The sequence below is a fragment of the Oncorhynchus masou genome, chromosome 29 (genome assembly GCF_036934945.1).
Source record: "Oncorhynchus masou masou isolate Uvic2021 chromosome 29, UVic_Omas_1.1, whole genome shotgun sequence".
Classification (NCBI taxonomy): Eukaryota; Metazoa; Chordata; class Actinopteri; order Salmoniformes; family Salmonidae; genus Oncorhynchus; species Oncorhynchus masou.
The window spans coordinates 71239743-71262333 of record NC_088240.1 but is presented as its reverse complement, the minus strand read 5'-3'; the positions used below and the strand labels follow the sequence as shown (position 1 = coordinate 71262333).

Sequence of the window (22591 nt, the reverse complement as noted above, 5' to 3'; positions counted from 1 at the left end):
ATTGTTCTATTTTTCTATCGTTAGACACTTAATTGCACTAGAACAATGGTTCTGAAGGTTTTAAAAGGGAACAGGTGAGATGATGATTAAGAAGATGACAAGGGAGGAGTGAGGGATGTGTAGAGGATAGAGGGATGAACTGAAAACACAGATGACTGATAGAGTGCTCTGGTTGCAGGTGGTGGATATGACACAAGTAGGGCCCAGAGTTTTGCTTTATCATGTGACCTGGACAGGAAGAACTCTGTCCCTTAGTTAAACACAGGACAATGACCTGATGGTCATTAAGAACTCTGTCCCCTAGTTAAACACAGTACCCTGACATGATGGTCATTAAGAACTCTGTCCCCTAGTTAAACACAGTATCCTGACCTGATGGTCATTAATAACTCTGTCCCCTAGTTAAACACAGTACCCTGACATGATGGTCATTAAGAACTCTGTCCCCTAGTTAAACACAGTACCCTGACATGATGGTCATTAAGAACTCTGTCCCCTAGTTAAACACAGTACCCTGACCTGATGGTCATTAATAACTCTGTCCCCTAGTTAAACACAGTACCCTGACATGATGGTCATTAAGAACTCTGTCCCCTAGTTAAACACAGTACCCTGACCTGATGGTCATTAAGAACTCTGTCCCCTAGTTAAACACAGTACCCTGACCTGATGGTCATTAAGAACTCTGTCCCCTAGTTAAACACAGTACCCTGACCTGATGGTCATTAATAACTCTGTCCCCTAGTTAAACACAGTACCCTGACCTGATGGTCATTAAGAACTCTGTCCCCTAGTTAAACACAGTACCCTGACCTGATGGTCATTAAGAACTCTGTCCCCTAGTTAAACACAGTACCCTGACCTGATGGTCATTAATAACTCTGTCCCCTAGTTAAACACAGTACCCTGACCTGATGGTCATTAATAACTCTGTCCCCTAGTTAAACACAGTACCCTGACATGATGGTCATTAAGAACTCTGTCCCCTAGTTAAACACAGTACCCTGACCTGATGGTCATTAAGAACTCTGTCCCCTAGATAAACACAGTACCCTGACCTGATGGTCATTAAGAACTCTGTCCACTAGTTAAACACAGTACCCTGACCTGATGGTCGTTAATAACTCTGTCCCCTAGTTAAACACAGTACCCTGACATGATGGTCATTAAGAACTCTGTCCCCTAGTTAAACACAGTACCCTGACCTGATGGTCATTAATAAATCTGTCCCCTAGTTAAACACAGTACCCTGACCTGATGGTCATTAAGAACTCTGTCCCCTAGTTAAACACAGTACCCTGACCTGATGGTCATTAATAACTCTGTCCCCTAGTTATAACAGTACCCTGACCTCATGGTCATTAATAACTCTGTCCCCTAGTTAAACACAGTACCCTGACCTGATGGTCATTAAGAACTCTGTCCCCTAGTTATAACAGTACCCTGACCTGATGGTCATTAAGAACTCTGTCCCCTAGTTATAACATTACCCTGACCTGATGGTCATTAAGAACTATGTCCCCTAGTTATAACAGTACCCTGACCTGATGGTCATTAAGAACTCTGTCCCCTAGTTAAACACCGTACCCTGACCTGATGGTCATTAAGAACTCTGTCCCCTAGTTAAACACAGTACCCTGACCTGATGGTCATTAATAACTCTGTCCCCTAGTTATAACAGTACCCTGACCTGATGGTCATTAAGAACTCTATCCCCTAGTTATAACAGTACCCTGACCTGATGGTCATTAAGAACTCTGTCCCCTAGTTAAACACAGTACCCTGACCTGATGGTCATTAAGAACTCTGTCCCCTAGTGATAACAGTAACCTGACCTGATGGTCATTAAGAACTCTGTCCCCTAGTTAAACACAGTACCCTGACCTGATGGTCATTAAGAACTCTGTCCCCTAGTTATAACAGTACCCTGACCTGATGGTCATTAAGAACTCTGTCCCCTAGTTAAACACAGTACCCTGACCTGATGGTCATTAAGAACTCTGTCCCCTAGTTATAACAGTACCCTGACCTGATGGTCATTAAGAACTCTGTCCCCTAGTTATAACAGTACCCTGACATGATGGTCATTAAGAACTCTGTCCCCTAGTTAAACACAGTACCCTGACCTGATGGTCATTAAGAACTCTGTCCCCTAGTTATAACAGTACCCTGACCTGATGGTCATTAAGAACTCTGTCCCCTAGTTAAACACAGTACCCTGACATGATGGTCATTAAGAACTCTGTCCCCTAGTTATAACAGTACCCTGACCTGATGGTCATTAAGAACTCTGTCCCCTAGTTATAACAGTACCCTGACCTGATGGTCATTAAGAACTCTGTCCCCTAGTTATAACAGTACCCTGACCAGATGGTCATTAAGAACTATGTCCCCTAGTTAAACACAGTACCCTGACCTGATGGTCATTAAGAACTCTGTCCCCTAGTTATAACAGTACCCTGACCTGATGGTCATTAAGAACTCTGTCCCCTAGTTATAACAGTACACTGACCTGATGGTCATTAAGAACTCTGTCCTCTAGTTATAACAGTAACCTGACCTGATGGTCATTAAGAACTCTGTCCCCTAGTTATAACAGTACCCTGACCTGATGGTCATTAAGAACTCTGTCCCCTAGTTAAACACAGTACCCTGACCTGATGGTCATTAATAACTCTGTCCCTTGTTAAACACAGTACCCTGACCTGATGGTCATTAAGAACTCTGTCCCCTAGTTATAACAGTACCCTGACATGATGGTCATTAAGAACTCTGTCCCCTAGTTAAACACAGTACCCTGACCTGATGGTCATTAAGAACTCTGTCCCCTAGTTATAACAGTACCCTGACCTGATGGTCATTAAGAACTCTGTCCCCTAGTTAAACACAGTACCCTGACATGATGGTCATTAAGAACTCTGTCCCCTAGTGATAACAGTACCCTGACCTGATGGTCATTAATAAATCTGTCCCCTAGTTATAACAGTACCCTGACTTGATGGTCATTAAGAACTCTGTCCCCTAGTTAAACACAGTACCCTGACCTGATGGTCATTAAGAACTCTGTCCGCTAGTTATAACAGTAACCTGACCTGATGGTCATTAAGAACTCTGTCCCCTAGTTATAACAGTACCCTGACCAGATGGTCATTAAGAACTATGTCCCCTAGTTATAACAGTACCCTGACCTGATGGTCATTAAGAACTCTGTCCCCTAGTTAAACACAGTACCCTGACCTGATGGTCATTAAGAACTATGTCCCCTAGTTAAACACAGTACCCTGACCTGATGGTCATTAAGAACTCTGTCCCCTAGTTATAACAGTACCCTGACCTGATGGTCATTAAGAACTCTGTCCCCTAGTTATAACAGTACCCTGACCTGATGGTCATTAAGAACTCTGTCCCCTAGTTATAACAGTACCCTGACCAGATGGTCATTAAGAACTATGTCCCCTAGTTATAACAGTACCCTGACCTGATGGTCATTAAGAACTCTGTCCCCTAGTTATAACAGTACCCTGACCTGATGGTCATTAAGAACTCTGTCCCCTAGTTAAACACAGTACCCTGAACTGATGGTCATTAATAACTCTGTCCCTTGTTAAACACAGTACCCTGACCTGATGGTCATTAAGAACTCTGTCCCCTAGTTATAACAGTACCCTGACATGATGGTCATTAAGAACTCTGTCCCCTAGATAAACACAGTACCCTGACCTGATGGTCATTAAGAACTCTGTCCCCTAGTTATAACAGTACCCTGACCTGATGGTCATTAAGAACTCTGTCCCCTAGTTAAACACAGTACCCTGACATGATGGTCATTAAGAACTCTGTCCCCTAGTGATAACAGTACCCTGACCTGATGGTCATTAATAAATCTGTCCCCTAGTTATAACAGTACCCTGACTTGATGGTCATTAAGAACTCTGTCCCCTAGTTAAACACAGTACCCTGACCTGATGGTCATTAAGAACTCTGTCCGCTAGTTATAACAGTAACCTGACCTGATGGTCATTAAGAACTCTGTCCCCTAGTTATAACAGTACCCTGACCTGATGGTCATTAAGAACTCTGTCCCCTAGTTATAACAGTAACCTGACCTGATGGTCATTAAGAACTCTGTCCCCTAGTTAGAACAGTACCCTGACCTGATGGTCATTAAGAACTCTGTCCCCTAGTTATAACAGTACCCTGACCTGATGGTCATTAAGAACTCTGTCCCCTAGTTATAACAGTACCCTGACCTGATGGTCATTAAGAACTCTGTCCCCTAGTTAAACACAGTACCCTGACCTGATGGTCATTAAGAACTCTGTCCCCTAGTTATAACAGTACCCTGACCTGATGGTCATTAAAAACTCTGTCCCCTAGTTATAACAGTACCCTGACCTAATGGTCATTAAGAACTCTGTCCCCTAGTTATAACAGTACACTGACCTGATGGTCATTAAAAACTCTGTCCCCTAGTTAAACACAGTACCCTGACCTGATGGTCATTAATAACTCTGTCCCCTAGTCATAACAGTACCCTAACCTGATGGTCATTAAGAACTCTGTCCCCTAGTTATAACAGTACCCTGACCTGATGGTCATTAAGAACTCTGTCCCCTAGTTAAACACAGTACCCTGACCTGATGTTCATTAAGAACTCTGTCCCCTAGTTATAACAGTACCCTGACCTGATGGTCATTAAGAACTCTGTCCCCTAGTTAAACACCGTACCCTGACCTGATGGTCATTAAGAACTCTGTCCCCTAGTTAAACACAGTACCCTGACCTGATGGTCATTAATAACTCTGTCCCCTAGTTATAACAGTACCCTGACCTGATGGACATTAAGAACTCTGTCCCCTAGTTATAACAGTACCCTGACCTGATGGTCATTAAAAACTCTGTCCCGTAGTTAAACACAGTACCCTGACCTGATGGTCATTAAGAACTCTGTCCCCTAGTTATAACAGTACCCTGACCTGATGGTCATTAAGAACTCTGTCCCCTAGTTATAACAGTACCCTGACCTGATGGTCATTAAGAACTCTGTCCCCTAGTTATAACAGTACACTGACCTGATGGTCATTAAAAACTCTGTCCCCTAGTTAAACACAGTACCCTGACCTGATGGTCATTAAGAACTCTGTCCCCTAGTTAAACACAGTACCCTGACCTGATGGTCATTAAGAACTCTGTCCCCTAGTCATAACAGTACCCTAACCTGATGGTCATTAAGAACTCTGTCCCCTAGTTATAACAGTACCCTGACCTGATGGTCATTAAGAACTCTGTCCCCTAGTTATAACATTACCCTGACCTGATGGTCATTAAGAACTCTGTCCCCTAGTTAAACACCGTACCCTGACCTGATGGTCATTAAGAACTCTGTCCCCTAGTTAAACACAGTACCCTGACCTGATGGTCATTAATAACTCTGTCCCCTAGTTATAACAGTACCCTGACCTGATGGACATTAAGAACTCTGTCCCCTAGTTATAACAGTACCCTGACCTGATGGTCATTAAAAACTCTGTCCCGTAGTTAAACACAGTACCCTGACCTGATGGTCATTAAGAACTCTGTCCCCTAGTTATAACAGTACCCTGACCTGATGGTCATTAAGAACTCTGTCCCCTAGTTATAACAGTACCCTGACCTGATGGTCATTAAGAACTCTGTCCCCTAGTTAAACACAGTACCCTGACCTGATGGTCATTAAGAACTCTGTCCCCTAGTTATAACAGTACCCTGACCTGATGGTCATTAAGAACTCTGTCCCCTAGTTAAACACAGTACCCTGACCTGATGGTCATTAAGAACTCTGTCCCCTAGTTAAACACAGTACCCTGACCTGATGGTCATTAAGAACTCTGTCCCCTAGTTATAACAGTACCCTGACCTGATGGTCATTAAAAACTCTGTCCCCTAGTTATAACAGTACCCTGACCTGATGGTCATTAAGAACTCTGTCCCCTAGTTAAACACAGTACCCTGACCTGATGGTCATTAAGAACTCTGTCCCCTAGTTATAACAGTACCCTGACCTGATGGTCATTAAGAACTCTGTCCCCTAGTTAAACACAGTACCCTGACCTGATGGTCATTAAGAACTCTGTCCCCTAGTTATAACAGTACCCTGACCTGATGGTCATTAATAACTCTGTCCCCTAGTTATAACAGTACCCTGACCTGATGGTCATTAAGAACTCTGTCCCCTAGTTATAACAGTACCCTGACCTGATGGTCATTAAGAACTCTGTCCCCTAGTTATAACAGTACCCTGACCTGATGGTCATTAAAAACTCTGTCCCGTAGTTAAACACAGTACCCTGACCTGATGGTCATTAAGAACTCTGTCCCCTAGTTATAACAGTACCCTGACCTGATGGTCATTAAGAACTCTGTCCCCTAGTTAAACACCGTACCCTGACCTGATGGTCATTAAGAACTCTGTCCCCTAGTTATAACAGTACCCTGACCTGATGGTCATTAAGAACTCTGTCCCCTAGTTATAACAGTACCCTGACCTGATGGTCATTAAGAACTCTGTCCCCTAGTTAAACACCGTACCCTGACCTGATGGTCATTAAGAACTCTGTCCCCTAGTTATAACAGTACCCTGACCTGATGGTCATTAAGAACTCTGTCCCCTAGATAAACACAGTACCCTGACCTGATGGTCATTAATAACTCTGTCCCCTAGTTATAACAGTACCCTGACCTGATGGTCATTAAGAACTCTGTCCCCTAGTTATAACAGTACCCTGACCTGATGGTCATTAAAAACTCTGTCCCCTAGTTAAACACAGTACCCTGACCTGATGGTCATTAAGAACTCTGTCCCCTAGTTAAACACAGTACCCTGACCTGATGGTCATTAAGAACTCTGTCCCCTAGTGATAACAGTACCCTGACATGATGGTCATTAAGAACTCTGTCCCCTAGTTAAGCACCGTACCCTGACCTGATGGTCATTAAGAACTCTGTCCCCTAGTTAAACACAGTACCCTGACCTGATGGTCATTAAGAACTCTGTCCCCTAGTTAAACACCGTACCCTGACCTGATGGTCATTAAGAACTCTGTCCCCTAGTTATAACAGTACCCTGACCTGATGGTCATTAAGAACTCTGTCCCCTAGTTAAACACAGTACCCTGACCTGATGGTCATTAAGAACTCTGTCCCCTAGTTATAACAGTACCCTGACCTGATGGTCATTAAAAACTCTGTCCCCTAGTTATAACAGTACCCTGACCTGATGGTCATTAAGAACTCTGTCCCCTAGTTAAACACAGTACCCTGACCTGATGGTCATTAAGAACTCTGTCCCCTAGTTAAACACAGTACCCTGACCTGATGGTCATTAAGAACTCTGTCCCCTAGTTATAACAGTACCCTGACCTGATGGTCATTAATAACTCTGTCCCCTAGTTATAACAGTACCCTGACCTGATGGTCATTAAGAACTCTGTCCCCTAGTTATAACAGTACCCTGACCTGATGGTCATTAAAAACTCTGTCCCGTAGTTAAACACAGTACCCTGACCTGATGGTCATTAAGAACTCTGTCCCCTAGTTATAACAGTACCCTGACCTGATGGTCATTAAGAACTCTGTCCCCTAGTTATAACAGTACCCTGACCTGATGGTCATTAAGAACTCTGTCCCCTAGTTATAACATTACCCTGACCTGATGGTCATTAAAAACTCTGTCCCCTAGTTAAACACAGTACCCTGACCTGATGGTCATTAAGAACTCTGTCCCCTAGTTAAACACAGTACCCTGACCTGATGGTCATTAAGAACTCTGTCCCCTAGTGATAACAGTACCCTGACATGATGGTCATTAAGAACTCTGTCCCCTAGTTAAGCACCGTACCCTGACCTGATGGTCATTAAGAACTCTGTCCCCTAGTTAAACACAGTACCCTGACCTGATGGTCATTAAGAACTCTGTCCCCTAGTTAAACACTGTACCCTGACCTGATGGTCATTAAGAACTCTGTCCCCTAGTTATAACAGTACCCTGACCTGATGGTCATTAAAAACTCTGTCCCCTAGTTAAACACAGTACCCTGACCTGATGGTCATTAAGAACTCTGTCCCCTAGTTATAACAGTACCCTGACCTGATGGTCATTAAGAACTCTGTCCCCTAGTTATAACATTACCCTGACCTGATGGTCATTAAGAACTCTGTCCCCTAGTTATAACAGTACCCTGACCTGATGGTCATTAAGAACTCTGTCCCCTAGTTAAACACAGTACCCTGACCTGATGGTCATTAAGAACTATGTCCCCTAGTTAAACACCGTACCCTGACCTGATGGTCATTAAGAACTCTGTCCCCTAGTGATAACAGTACCCTGACATGATGGTCATTAAGAACTCTGTCCCCTAGTTAAGCACCGTACCCTGACCTGATGGTCATTAAGAACTCTGTCCCCTAGTTAAACACAGTACCCTGACCTGATGGTCATTAAGAACTCTGTCCCCTAGTTAAACACCGTACCCTGACCTGATGGTCATTAAGAACTCTGTCCCCTAGTTATAACAGTACCCTGACCTGATGGTCATTAAGAACTCTGTCCCCTAGTTAAACACAGTACCCTGACCTGATGGTCATTAAGAACTCTGTCCCCTAGTTAAACACTGTACCCTGACCTGATGGTCATTAAGAACTCTGTCCCCTAGTTATAACAGTACCCTGACCTGATGGTCATTAAAAACTCTGTCCCCTAGTTAAACACAGTACCCTGACCTGATGGTCATTAAGAACTCTGTCCCCTAGTTATAACAGTACCCTGACCTGATGGTCATTAAGAACTCTGTCCCCTAGTTAAACACAGTACCCTGACCTGATGGTCATTAAGAACTCTGTCCCCTAGTTAAACACCGTACCCTGACCTGATGGTCATTAAGAACTCTGTCCCCTAGTTATAACAGTACCCTGACCTGATGGTCATTAAGAACTCTGTCCCCTAGTTATAACAGTACCCTGACCTGATGGTCATTAAGAACTCTGTCCCCTAGTTATAACAGTACCCTGACCTGATGGTCATTAAGAACTCTGTCCCCTAGTTAAACACAGTACCCTGACCTGATGGTCATTAAGAACTCTGTCCCCTAGTTAAACACCGTACCCTGACCTGATGGTCATTAAGAACTCTGTCCCCTAGTTAAACACCGTACCCTGACCTGATGGTCATTAAGAACTCTGTCCCCTAGTTATAACAGTACCCTGACCTGATGGTCATTAAGAACTCTGTCCCCTAGTTATAACAGTACCCTGACCTGATGGTCATTAAGAACTCTGTCCCCTAGTTATAACAGTACCCTGACCTGATGGTCATTAAGAACTCTGTCCCCTAGTTAAACACAGTACCCTGACCTGATGGTCATTAAGAACTCTGTCCCCTAGTTATAACAGTACCCTGACCTGATGGTCATTAAGAACTCTGTCCCCTAGTTAAACACAGTACCCTGACCTGATGGTCATTAAGAACTCTGTCCCCTAGTTAAACACTCTACCCTGACCTGATGGTCATTAAGAACTCTGTCCCCTAGTTATAACAGTACCCTGACCTGATGGTCATTAAAAACTCTGATCTCCTAGTTAAACACAGTACCCTGACCTGATGGTCATTAAGAACTCTGTCCCCTAGTTATAACAGTACCCTGACCTGATGGTCATTAATAACTCTGTCCCCTAGTTATAACATTACCCTGACCTGATGGTCATTAAGAACTCTGTCCCCTAGTTATAACAGTACCCTGACCTGATGGTCATTAAGAACTCTGTCCCCTAGTTATAACATTACCCTGACCTGATGGTCATTAAGAACTCTGTCCCCTAGTTATAACAGTACCCTGACCTGATGGTCATTAAGAACTCTGTCCCCTAGTTATAACATTACCCTGACCTGATGGTCATTAAGAACTCTGTCCCCTAGTTAAACACCGTACCCTGACCTGATGGTCATTAAGAACTCTGTCCCCTAGTTAAACACAGTACCCTGACCTGATGGTCATTAATAACTCTGTCCCCTAGTTATAACATTACCCTGACCTGATGGTCATTAAGAACTCTGTCCCCTAGTTATAACAGTACCCTGACCTGATGGTCATTAATAACTCTGTCCCCTAGTTATAACAGTACCCTGACCTGATGGTCATTAAGAACTCTGTCCCCTAGTTATAACATTACCCTGACCTGATGGTCATTAAGAACTCTGTCCCCTAGTTAAACACCGTACCCTGACCTGATGGTCATTAAGAACTCTGTCCCCTAGTTAAACACAGTACCCTGACCTGATGGTCATTAAGAACTCTGTCCCCTAGTTATAACATTACCCTGACCTGATGGTCATTAAGAACTCTGTCCCCTAGTTATAACAGTACCCTGACCTGATGGTCATTAAGAACTCTGTCCCCTAGTTAAACACAGTACCCTGACCTGATGGTCATTAAGAACTATGTCCCCTAGTTATAACAGTACCCTGACCTGATGGTCATTAAGAACTCTGTCCCCTAGTTAAACACCGTACCCTGACCTGATGGTCATTAAGAACTCTGTCCCCTAGTTTAACACCGTACCCTGACCTGATGGTCATTAAGAACTATGTCCCCTAGTTATAACAGTACCCTGACCTGATGGTCATTAATAACTCTGTCCCCTAGTTAAACACCATACCCTGACCTGATGGTCATTAAGAACTATGTCCCCTAGTTATAACAGTACGCTGTTCTAATGGTCAAAGTATGTCATGGATTTTGAGTGTATTGGGCTGAACGGGTACTTTTGGATCGACTGACAAATCATGTCTGTATGTGTTCATCTGTCTGGCACTGACGGTGTGTGTCCATCTGTTTTCCAGATGCTGGTGACCACCCCTGAGAAGTGGGACGTGGTGACCAGGAAGAGCGTTGGGGACGTGGCCCTGTCCCAGATTGTAAAGCTCCTCATCCTGGACGAGGTGCATCTGCTACACAAGGACAGATGACCAGTTCTGGAGAGCCTGGTGGCCAGGACACTACGACAGGTTAGTCCCTCTCTGTCTCAGCATAAGGCTCTAAAAAATATAAATATATATTGATAGCACTGGTGCTCCAAACTTTAAAAAGTTAGTAGCACAAAATAAAATGTATGAGCACCAGAAATGTAAACATTTTCATTGATTGAGATAAAGCCTATATTGGAGATATATTAATTATATCTACTTTTGAAGCACATGCTGTGGCTAGAAACTATAACCCTTTAAAGACATTGTTTGTCAATTATTATATACACTGCTCAAAAAAATAAAGTGAACACTAAAATAACACATCCTAGATCTGAATGAATGAAATATTCTTATTAAATAATTTTTTCTTTACGTAGTTGAATGTGCTGACAAAAAAATCACACAAAAATGATCAATGGAAATCAAATGTATCAACCCATGGAGGTCTGGATTTGGAGTCACACTCAAAATTAAAGTGGAAAACCACACTACAGGCTCATCCAACTTTGATGTAATGTCCTTAAAACAAGTCACAATGAGGCTCAGTACTGTGTGTGGCCTCCACGTGCCTGTATGACCTCCCTACAACGCCTGGTCATGCTCCTGATGAGGTGGTGGATGGTCTCCTGAGGGATCTCCTCCCAGACCTGGACTAAAGCATCCGCCAACTCCTGGACAGTCTGTGGTGCAACGAGGCATTGGTGGATGGAGCGAGACATGATGTCCCAGATGTGCTCAATTGGATTCAGGTCTGGGGAACAGGCGGGCTAGTCCATAGCATCAATGCCTTCCTCTTGCAGGAACTGCTGACACACTCCAGCTTCATTAGGTCTAGCATTGTCTTGCATTAGGAGGAACCCAGGGCCAACCGCACCAGCATATGGTCTCACAAGGGGTCTGAGGATCTCATCTCGGTACCTAATGGCAGTCAGGCTACCTCTGGCGAGCACATGGAGGGCTGTGCAGCTCCCCAAAGAAATGCCACCCCACACCATGCTGGAGGATGTTGCAGGCAGCAGAACGTTCTCCACGGCGTCTCCAGACTGTCACGTCTGTCACATGTGCTCAGTGTGAACCTGCTTTCATCTGTGAAGATCACAGGGCGCCAGTGGCATATTTGCCAATCTTGGTGTTCTCTGGCAAATGCCAAACGTCCTGCACGGTGTTGGGCTATAAGCACAACCCCCACCTGTGGACGTTGGGCCCTCATACCACCCTCATGGAGTCTGTTTCTGACCGTTTGAGCAGACACATGCACATTTGTGGCCTGCTTGAGGTCATTTGGCAGGGCTCTGGCAGTGCTCCTCCTGCTCCTCCTTGCACAAAGGCAGAGGTAGCGGTCCTGCTGCTGGGTTGTTGCGGCCTACGGCCTCCTCCACGTCTGCTGATGTACTGGCCTGTCGCCTGGTAGCGCCTCCATGCTCTGGATACTACGCTGACAGACACAGCAAACTTTCTTGCCACAGCTCGCATTGATGTACCATCCTGGATGAGCTGCACTACCTGAGCCACTTGTGTGGGTTGTAGACTCCGTCTCATGCTACCACTAGAGTGAAAGCACCAGCATCATTCAAAAGTGACCAAAACATCAGCCAAGAAGCATAGGAACTGAGAAGTGGTCTGTGGTTATCACCTGCAGAACCACTCCTTTATTGGGGGTGTCTTGCTAATTGCCTATAATTTCTACCTGTTGTCTATTACATTTGCACAACAGCATGTGAAATGTATTGTCAATCAGTGTTGCTTCCTAAGTGGAAAGTTTGATTTCACAGAAGTGTGATTGACTTGGAGTTACATTGTGTTGTTTAAGTGTTCCCTTTATTTTTTTAACATTACTTAAACGTAAACCTATTCAACAATAACCTATTAAAAGCAGTTCTGTAGCAATGAGGTTTGTGCAGTAGGCTATAGGCCCAATACCATTATCACTGCATATTGGCTATGCTGGAATTGCCCTGCCAATGTTGTTCTTCTCAGATGATTTAAATTATATTTCAAAACGTATGGTTTATGATCACACCGGTTCTAGATCAGTTGTTGTATTACTTATTCACCAGCTGAGTGAGCATACATTTTAATAAAGTGTTTTTTTTTTCATGGACTGATGGTGCCTCCATCTGATGGTCAGCTTCAGCGGGGGGGGGGGGGGCAGAGGATCCACCTCTCACCATCCCTCTGCTCTCCCTCCCTCCATTGAGACTGACTGTGACCAAAAAAAGGGACGTCTTCCAGCTGATGGTGAAACTCGAGTCTCATGCTCAAATTCATGTTACTCCTATGACCAGTGGAAGTGAAATATTCCTCCATATAAAAATAGACACAAGCCACTAATAATAACAATGCAAGCATTTCGATACACTTTGCTGCTCATCCATTACAGCTGCAGTGCTGGTTGAAATGTGAATGGAAGAAGGGAGAAGCTCATTTAATGGCGTATAAAAGTGTTCAATAAAAAGTGGTTACAGTGCTGAATAAAACTGTAAACGTGAACTGACTCATAAAAACAGCAGCTCTTTGCTCTCTAGTTATGGTTTTAAAGTCTCACAGTATCAATTTGGCTGTGCATCAGGGAAACTGCAGACACGGGAATCTGAGCCATCCGATTGGCCAGCTGTAGGCCTATAGGTGCACTTGATTTGCTCTCCATGCTGGCGAGTATGGCACTCGGAGGCAGCGGCACAGCGAAGCCTAATCATAACAATTATTCTGGGTGATTAAATTTTGGGGTAGTCACACTGGTGCCCCCAAAATAAAATTCCAGGTCACACAGGAAAATGTTTTAGAGCATATGCGACCAAAATGGTTGCACTTTAGAGCCCTGGTCCCAGCCCTGACCCCCCCCCCCCCCCCCCTTGTCCCCTCTCACCACACTAGCCTGGTGGTCAGCCCACTCCGACAGGTCAGTCCCTCCCTCTATCATTACACTAGGGTCTCCTCACCATGGTGAACATTATGCACAAGGACATTCATATTAATATTAGTACAACACCGTCATTGTTAAATATTGTAAGGGTTTTGTCTAGTCTTGGTTTGTGGAGCTGTGTGTTTACCTTAGTCAGAGTCAGTGATTTAGCTTTAGTTAGCCTGTCTGTCTGTGGGCTGTGCTGCCTGTGCTTTGTGTTTCTGTATCTGAGTGGGATGCCTGATTCCCTCTTATGATGATTGACAGCGTCATGCGCAGGAATCAACCCGGCCGTTTTGGGATATTACAGTGATTATGCAAATTCCGACAGTCTGGGAAATGGGAGCCATCGTTCCAGAGTGTCCCGCAACCGTGTACCATTGTGATGAGCTAGCGTCAGGTGTCAATCCCAGCCAAGGAGGAAATGAATAAATGGAGGGGGGATAGAGAGATGCATGGTAGGAATTTTCATGGTCTCCTAGGTGACAAGAGGGATTGGAATGATTCGGTTTTTTTCCACTGGCAGACACACACACACACACATCGATATACCAGTATGAATGTTAAAATATTGATGACAGATATAAAAGTTGCAGATGAAAGAGAGGAGTGTTGAGAACAAAATGGAGAAAGAGACCGATACTGACAAGATATAGTGCTGCTTTTTATTTATTTATTTATTTTAGTCTGCTGTGACGTCGGGGACCTCTGGGTGGGTAAGGTTAACCGTCAGGTAATTGAAAAGCAGTCTGTACGTCTGACCGCTGTTGACTCCGTTCACAGCCTATTCATGTGCAGCTCTGGCTGCTATCGCTGGAGAAGGGCTAAGGGAGTGTCCTGTGAGGCCACACCTAGAGACTCTCCTAGACCGCACACTGCAGCCTCTTTGTCTGTCTCTTTGCATTTGGGTGTTAGAAATGCTTATAACACTTGAACAAGGAGCCTTGGGCTGTTATGAAGGCATATAATGTCTTAGAATGCATTATGACTGTTCATTCGGCCTATACACAGGCAGGTGCTTCAGAGGCAGTGTTTTTTGGGGGGGTTTTGCACATAAAATCCAAGATGGATCCAACCGTCCTAAGTAGCACAGCAGAAATGTTTTTCTTGTGTTTCTCCAGCCAGCGTTTGTAATTAAGGTGTTTGTGCCATACCTGAGCCAACAGTCAACAGCATATTGGAAGGTGTCTTTAAGACACTGTGAATTATTGATTGGCGCACAGTAAGCAAGATTGTTGCCTCTGGAAGTACAAAAAGGAGTCACCTCATCAATAAATATGATGAGGTAGAGAGGAAACAACACAAGAGTTCTCCGAAGGAGAAGGACAGGGTCTTTAGTTCTCTGGTTTCCAAGAAGAAACAAATCAGTCAGAGCACAGGCAGCACTGCAGACACTGGGCTCTGTTGTAGAGCCTTGCAGGAAAGTCTGTGGGGGTCCAGTAACCCGGAAGTTGTGGTCTGTGGTCTGCTCTACAAGTCTCCAGGCCTCAGCCACAGTCATAACACACAAATCATATCTCATATATGATCATATCAATATTTAGGTTTACCATCAAAGTTGAGGTAACTTTGATCCAGAACACACAGGAGTGCATGGAACAACCAGACTTCAGAATGATATGTGCTTCAGTGAGACGGTGAGGAAGGGTGATGGTGTGTATCTTTATATGACAAGCTTAGATAGACCTATAAACCATTGGGTTCAGGCCCCAGTAGAGAAATCCACCATATCTTATTCCTTCTCAACGGAACCCACAAATGTAGACACATAAGAAACCACCAACCAACCAGTCTTTATGGTTCACTCTTTCTCGCTCCCAAAGATGTTCAGTAATTTTTGTTGTTGTTGAGAAGTTCACATACTTAGCCTCCATTCCTACCCACAATGCACCAGGAGTTGAAGGACCCCAATCCCATTGCACAGATACCCCCAACCCTAACTACACACACACACACACACACACCCCTCCTGTCCAATTACCACTACACCTGACAGGCTAGCCTAATTGTTAGTGTTTTCTGCTGGAAGATCCATGGCTGGAGGATCCACGGCTGGAGGAACCACGGCTGGTGCTCCTGACACAGGAGGAGTTCACATCTTTTAACCTCATGAATATGGAAATCCCTGCCTCTAAATTAAGTCGAGGCTCTAAAGGATGTTCTATTTTCCTGCTTTCTCTTTATGTAAATGTAGGATGATAACTGAAGCAGTTATCACATGTGATATTTTGCTTGTCAAAGTTTTGGTTTATTTAATTGTTATTTTTTCCCCGTCGTCGGGGAGATTAACGCCAGACTTTGCGTTGCTCCGTAGATAAACTTAGGTTATTACCTGCCTCACCGTTCATCACTGGAAGCATTAGTGTGGATGGCTCTTTGGTAAAGTATCATAGATGCAGAAGTGTGGAATACTGTATAATTAACTAATGCTGATAATGTAATGTGTTGGTATTGCTGAAACACTGAATAGACTATCTGGGACAAAGCTCAGGGAAAGCAGCCGCCCTCTAGAGCCCATTAACAGTGAGAGTAATGGAGAAATGGTGTGCATAAGAAGCCCACTATCATCTCAACCAGGCTGACTTGGGCACTATTAATGAACATAATGTGTATCTACAGTATGGACCGCTTTGTACCACTGTGCTGACACAGTGCTGTGTGTGTGTGTTAGGCTGATCCGGGCCAGGGCTATCGGCTGCCAGGGATTGGCTGGGCCCTATCTTGATAGTGGGTATAGGCGGGTACTGCATCACATTAAAATCCTTGCCAATCTTCCCTGTCACACTCACCACAGGAGGCAAGGAGATAGGCCTCTCACACTCTCTCTCTCCTTCGCTGCTCTCTGTCTGCATCTATCTATTCTCTCTCTTCCTCACTTCTCTGTCTGCATCTATCTTTTCTCTCTCTTCCTCGCTGCTCTCTGTCTGCATCTCTCTGTTCTCCCTCGCTGCTCTCTGTCTGCATCTCTGTTCTCTCTCCCTCGCTGCTCTCTGTCTGCATCTATCTGTTCTCTCTCTTCCTCGCTTCTCTGTCTGCATCTATCTGTTCTCTCTCCCTCGCTGCTCTCTGTCTGCATCTATCTGTTCTCTCTTCCTCGCTTGCCTCTGTCTGCATCTCTGTTCTCTCTCCCTCGCTGCTCTCTATCTGCATCTATCTGTTTTCTCTCGTCCTCACTTCCCTGTCTGAATCTATCTGTTCTCTCTCCTTCGCTTCTCTGTCTGCATCTATCTGTTCTCTCTCTTCCTCGCTGCTCTCTGTCTGCATCTCTGTTCTTTCTCCCTCGCTGCCCTCTGTCTGCATCTATCTGTTCTCTCTCTTCCTCGCTGCTCTCTGTCTGCATCTATCTGTTCTCTCTCTAACTCTATGCATCTATCTGTTCTCTCTCCCTCGCTGCTCTCTGTCTGCATCTATCTGTTCTCTCTCCCTCGCTGCTCACTGTCTGCATCTATCTGTTCTCTCTCCCTCGCTGCTCTCTGTCTGCATCTATCTGTTCTCTCTTCCTCCCTGCTCTCTGTCTGCATCTCTCTGTTCTCCCTCGCTGCTTTCTGTCTGCATCTATCTGTTCTCTCTCCCTCGCTGCTCTCTGTCTGCATCTCTGTTCTCTCTCCCTCGCTGCTCTCTGTCTGCATCTATCTGTTCTCTCTCTTCCTCGCTTCTCTGTCTGCATCTATCTGTTCTCTCTCCCTCGCTGCTCTCTGTCTGCATCTATCTGTTCTCTCTTCCTCGCTTGCCTCTGTCTGCATCTCTGTTCTCTCTCCCTCGCTGCTCTCTATCTGCATCTATCTGTTTTCTCTCTTCCTCACTTCCCTGTCTGAATCTATCTGTTCTCTCTCCTTCGCTTCTCTGTCTGCATCTATCTGTTCTCTCTCTTCCTCGCTGCTCTCTGTCTGCATCTCTGTTCTTTCTCCTCGCTGCTCTCTGTCTGCATCTATCTGTTCTCTCTCTTCCTCGCTGCACTCTGTCTGCATCTATCTGTTCTCTCTCTAACTCTATGCTCTGTATGCATCTATCTGTTCTCTCTCCCTCGCTGCTCTCTGTCTGCATCTATCTGTTCTCTCTCCCTCGCTGCTCTCTGTCTGCATCTATCTGTTCTCTCTTCCTCCCTGCTCTCTGTCTGCATCTCTCTGTTCTCCCTCGCTGCTTTCTGTCTGTATCTATCTGTTCTCTCTCCCTCGCTGCTCTCTGTCTGCATCTATCTGTTCTCTCTCCCTCGCTGCTCTCTGTCTGCATCTATCTGTTCTCTCTCCCTCGTTGCTCTCTGTCTGCATCTATCTGTTCTCTCTTCCTCACTGCTCTCTGTCTGCATCTCTCTGTTCTCCCTCGCTGCTCTCTGTCTGAATCTATTTGTTCTCTCTCCCTCGCTTTCGCTCTCCCACACACACAGACACACCTACACTGTCTTTCCTGCTCTAAAGTGTATGCTTCTTGTCCACCTTGTGTGTAAGAAGCACTTCTCTCTCTTCTTCCCTTTCAAGGAGACTGGTGTAGGGAAGCATCCAGGTTTGATCCAAATCACCTACTGAAATCACTTTGTGTCATGACTGGTGAAGTCCAGTCGGATTGTGATGTTATCAGTGTGGGACGTTGCGGTAAGATGTCCATTCAGAGTACGTCATCATGGTGTGACCTTTGACCTTGGTGTAGGTTTATTCCAGGTGGAGTCGACCCAGAGTATGATCCGTATCCTGGGTCTGTCGGCCACGCTGCCCAACTCCCTTGACGTGGCCTCCTTCCTCCACGTCAACCCCTACATCGGACTCTTCTACTTCGACAGCCGCTTCAGACCCGTGCCCCTCGGACAGAGCTTCATCGGCATCAAGACCACCAACAAGGTGACCACACACACACACACACACACACACACACACACACACACACACACACACACACACACACACACACACACACACACACACACACACACACACACACATCAAGCTGACCATACTGCCAGAACTCATGTGTCTTTAGCAGGACCACGAGTTTTGTTTTACCACGGTCTTCTGAATCATTTGATCTGGTTAAACGTAGGGAAAGGGGATACCTAGTGAGTTGCACAACTGAATGCATTCAATCCGAAATGTGTCTTCTGCATTTAACCCAACCGCTCTGAATCAGAGAGGTGAGGGGGCCTGCCTTAATCGATGTCTGTATAGCAGTTGTTGTTGGGAGTTAACTGCCTTGCTCAAGGGCAGAATGGCAGGTTTTTTCACCTTGCCGGCTCAGGGATTCAAACCAGCGACCTTTCGTTTAATGGGCCAATGCTCTTAAACAGTTCTAATACAGCTAATATGGGTTTCTCTCAGATCCAGCAGCTTCATGATATGGAAGAGGATTGCTATGAGAAGGTTCTGGAGCAGATCAGAAATGGACATCAGGTAAGGTTCTCCTTACTGTGTGTTAGTCTGTCTCCCTCTCCAGCCCCCAGCTTTACTCCACCAGACTTACTCCCCCAGCTTTACTCCACCAGACTCACTCCCCCAGCCTCACTCCCCCAGCTTTACTCCACCAGACTTACTCCCCAGCTTTACTCCACCAGCTTTACTCCACCAGACACACTCCCCCAGCTTTACTCCACCAGACTTACTCCCCCAGCTTTACTCCACCAGACTGTCAGGACCCGGTTTCGAACCTGGGTCTCCGGAGTGAGAAACAGTCACTTAACCAACTGAGCCACGAATAGTCAGCAGAACCCAGAAGATGAGGCAGACACAGCAGTACTTAAGATGGTGTATTTAATAAAGAAAAAATCCTTAAATACAAAAAATGGCAAATCCAAAAGGTGGTAGGAAAAGCACAAAAAGGCCTCAAAAGAAACTCACAAAAAATAAACAAAAACAAAAAAACAGAATACCACAAGAGCGTCACCCGGAATCGACAAGAGCACACAGAACACTAGGGCAGGGTGCTAACATACAAACACAGAGCACAGAACTGAGGGAAACTAAGGGTTTAAATACAATTAGAGGAAACGAGGCACAGGTGCAAATAATTAATGGGGATCAAGGGAAAAACATAAGGACAAAAAGCACAATGGGAGCATCTACTGACCAAAACCCGGAACAACCCTGGCCAAATCCTGACACAGACTTACTCCCCCAGCTTTACTCCACCAGACTTACTCCCCCAGCTTTACTCCACCAGACTTACTCCCTAGCTTTACTCCACCAGACTCACTCCCCCAGCTTTACTCCACCAGACTTACTCCCCCAGCTTTACTCCACCAGACTTACTCCCCCAGCTTTACTCCACCAGACTCACTCCCCCAGCTTTACTCCACCAGACTCACTCCCCCAGCTTTACTCCACCAGACTTACTCCCCCAGCTTTACTCCACCAGACTTACTCCCCCAGCTTTACTCCACCAGACTCACTCCCCAGCTTTACTCCACCAGACTTACTCCCCAGCTTTACTCCACCAGACTTACTCCCCCAGCTTTACTCCACCAGACTTACTCCCCCAGCTTTACTCCACCAGACTTACTCCCCCAGCTTTACTCCACCAGACTTACTCCCCCAGCTTTACTCCACCAGACTCACTCCCCCAGCTTTACTCCACCAGACTTACTCCCCCAGCTTTACTCCACCAGACACACTCCCCCAGCTTTACTCCACCAGACTTACTCCCCCAGCTTCCAGAGTTGTGGATTCATCCGTTTCCACTCAGCCCCATCTGCACTGTGTGTTGAGTTCACAGTCCAGCCTGCTGGTTCTGTCTGTATCCCCTTACATTAACATAAACTCACACACCTATGTGCACAACATGTACACACACTTAGGCACACCACGGGCGCATACACATGTTTGTGTTTACACATTGTCTCACTCAAACACACACAGTGCACAAATAAATGAATTTACACACAGTTTGCCTGCTGTCAATAAAGTTTTTTAAAAGGATCTGAAATACTGTACCAGGTTCTGGTATCTGAATTGGAGAATGTGGTTTGTGCATAATGTTATTATTTGTGGTTTGTGCATAATGTTATTATGTGTGGTTTGTGTTTTCAGTCTCACAGTAGGTGAGTCTAGATGTGATGTCATCTTTCTGTCTGTGGGTCACAGCCCTGGAGCCAAAACTCTCCAATAGGGAGCATCTGTCTAGGCTCCATATTAAATTGTCAGAAGTGGCTGTGACATATATTCATTTCATCTGGGAGGGTGATAGATGGAATTGTCTGGATGAAGCCCCCTGGCCCTCCTGGGTTTCAGCCCGGCAGACGGAACTTTAATAAGCTCTCAAAGCAGTGCTTCCCTCCTCACAGCTCTGCACTGATAAAACAGCTTCAATAAATAACAGTTTGCTGCAGTGGTTTCTATGGGCCCACAGCGAGGGGATGGAAGAGGCGCCAGGCTATGCTACTCAATCTGTGCTAACCCCTGCTTAATATCGGTGACCCTGCAGAAAAAGAGGTTTAACTTTAGGCTAATTAATAGAATAGACTATATAGTGATATCACATCGACATTTTACATTGTGGGTGTGTGTGTGTCGCGTGTGATGTACAGCATCACATTAACAGAACGTTTCACTTCGTCTGGCTTTGCTGCCGCAAGTCATTTCCAAACCCCAGACTTTCTGTAATTTGTTAAGTCTGTGCTGAGGAGATGAAACTATCCAGCTAGACCCTGCTGCTGCTGCCTTCAACATGGCTGAATGATGACACATTAGACTTGAAGAGAAAGAAGAGAAGTTTCAAAATGTTTTGAGCTTGTAATGCATCATGTAAAATGTGCTACAACATATACAGCACGGCTTTGGTGACTCTCCTGTCTCACAAACTCATTTGACTGCTGCTATTGGACAAACTGGAGTTACTGGAAAATACATTTGATTCCAACCCTGCCTGAAAATGAATGTAATATGATGATTATGACAATTCTTATTTTTAGTTAACTGTAATTGGCTGTAATTGTCCACTGTGATTATCTCCGCCCTACACACCAATGGGTTGACATTGATCCTATGCGTGAAATGTGAAATTGGTCAGAGGGAGGGAAATCTATTTCTCTGTGTGTGTGTGTGTCCAGTAGTGACGTAGTGGTAAAAAATTATGTTGGGTAAACTGATCGGTGGGTGCAGTGGCATTATGATACATGTGCAAAAACAAATTCTACAAAAATTGACAACGTGACCATTTGCATGACAATTAACTGTTATCCAAAATTCCATAACAGGAACAGCCCTGTGTGCGTTCGTGCGCTTAGTAAGGGTGTAACTGTGCCAGCCCAGCAGTGAGTGGTTAGAACGAGAACAGTGACAGAGAGGGGGATGACACTTCTGAGCTCTGCAGCAGAACAGGAATCAATGGTGGAACATTATCTGTTCTGAGGAAACACACACCCTTCAGGCCTGTACTCACACACGTGCATATAGAGACACACACACTCACACATGGATATTAACATGCTATCTCTCACTTTCATATCTCCCCACCCACTGTTTCTCATATTTTCTCTCCCTCACTCCTCTCTCTTGTCTGTCCCTTTATGGACAAGGGAGGGAAGTAGTAGGGGGGTGGGGGGAGGGGGGGGGGGTGAGAGGAAGAGAGTCCTTTGCCTCCATCTCATAACTGTCTTGTATTTCTGTTATTGATTGTTTTGTCTGTGGTATTGACTGTTTTACAAGGGCAGTCTGAGTGTAATTGGAAAATTACAGCCCTTCTCTGTCCTTTAACAAAATATTAAAATG

General features: G+C 45.1%; 1 pseudogene; it reads left to right on the top strand.

The window, feature by feature from the left end:
- Positions 1-22591, top strand: part of LOC135519719 (activating signal cointegrator 1 complex subunit 3-like) — a 223170-nt pseudogene that overhangs the window by 123617 nt on the left and 76962 nt on the right.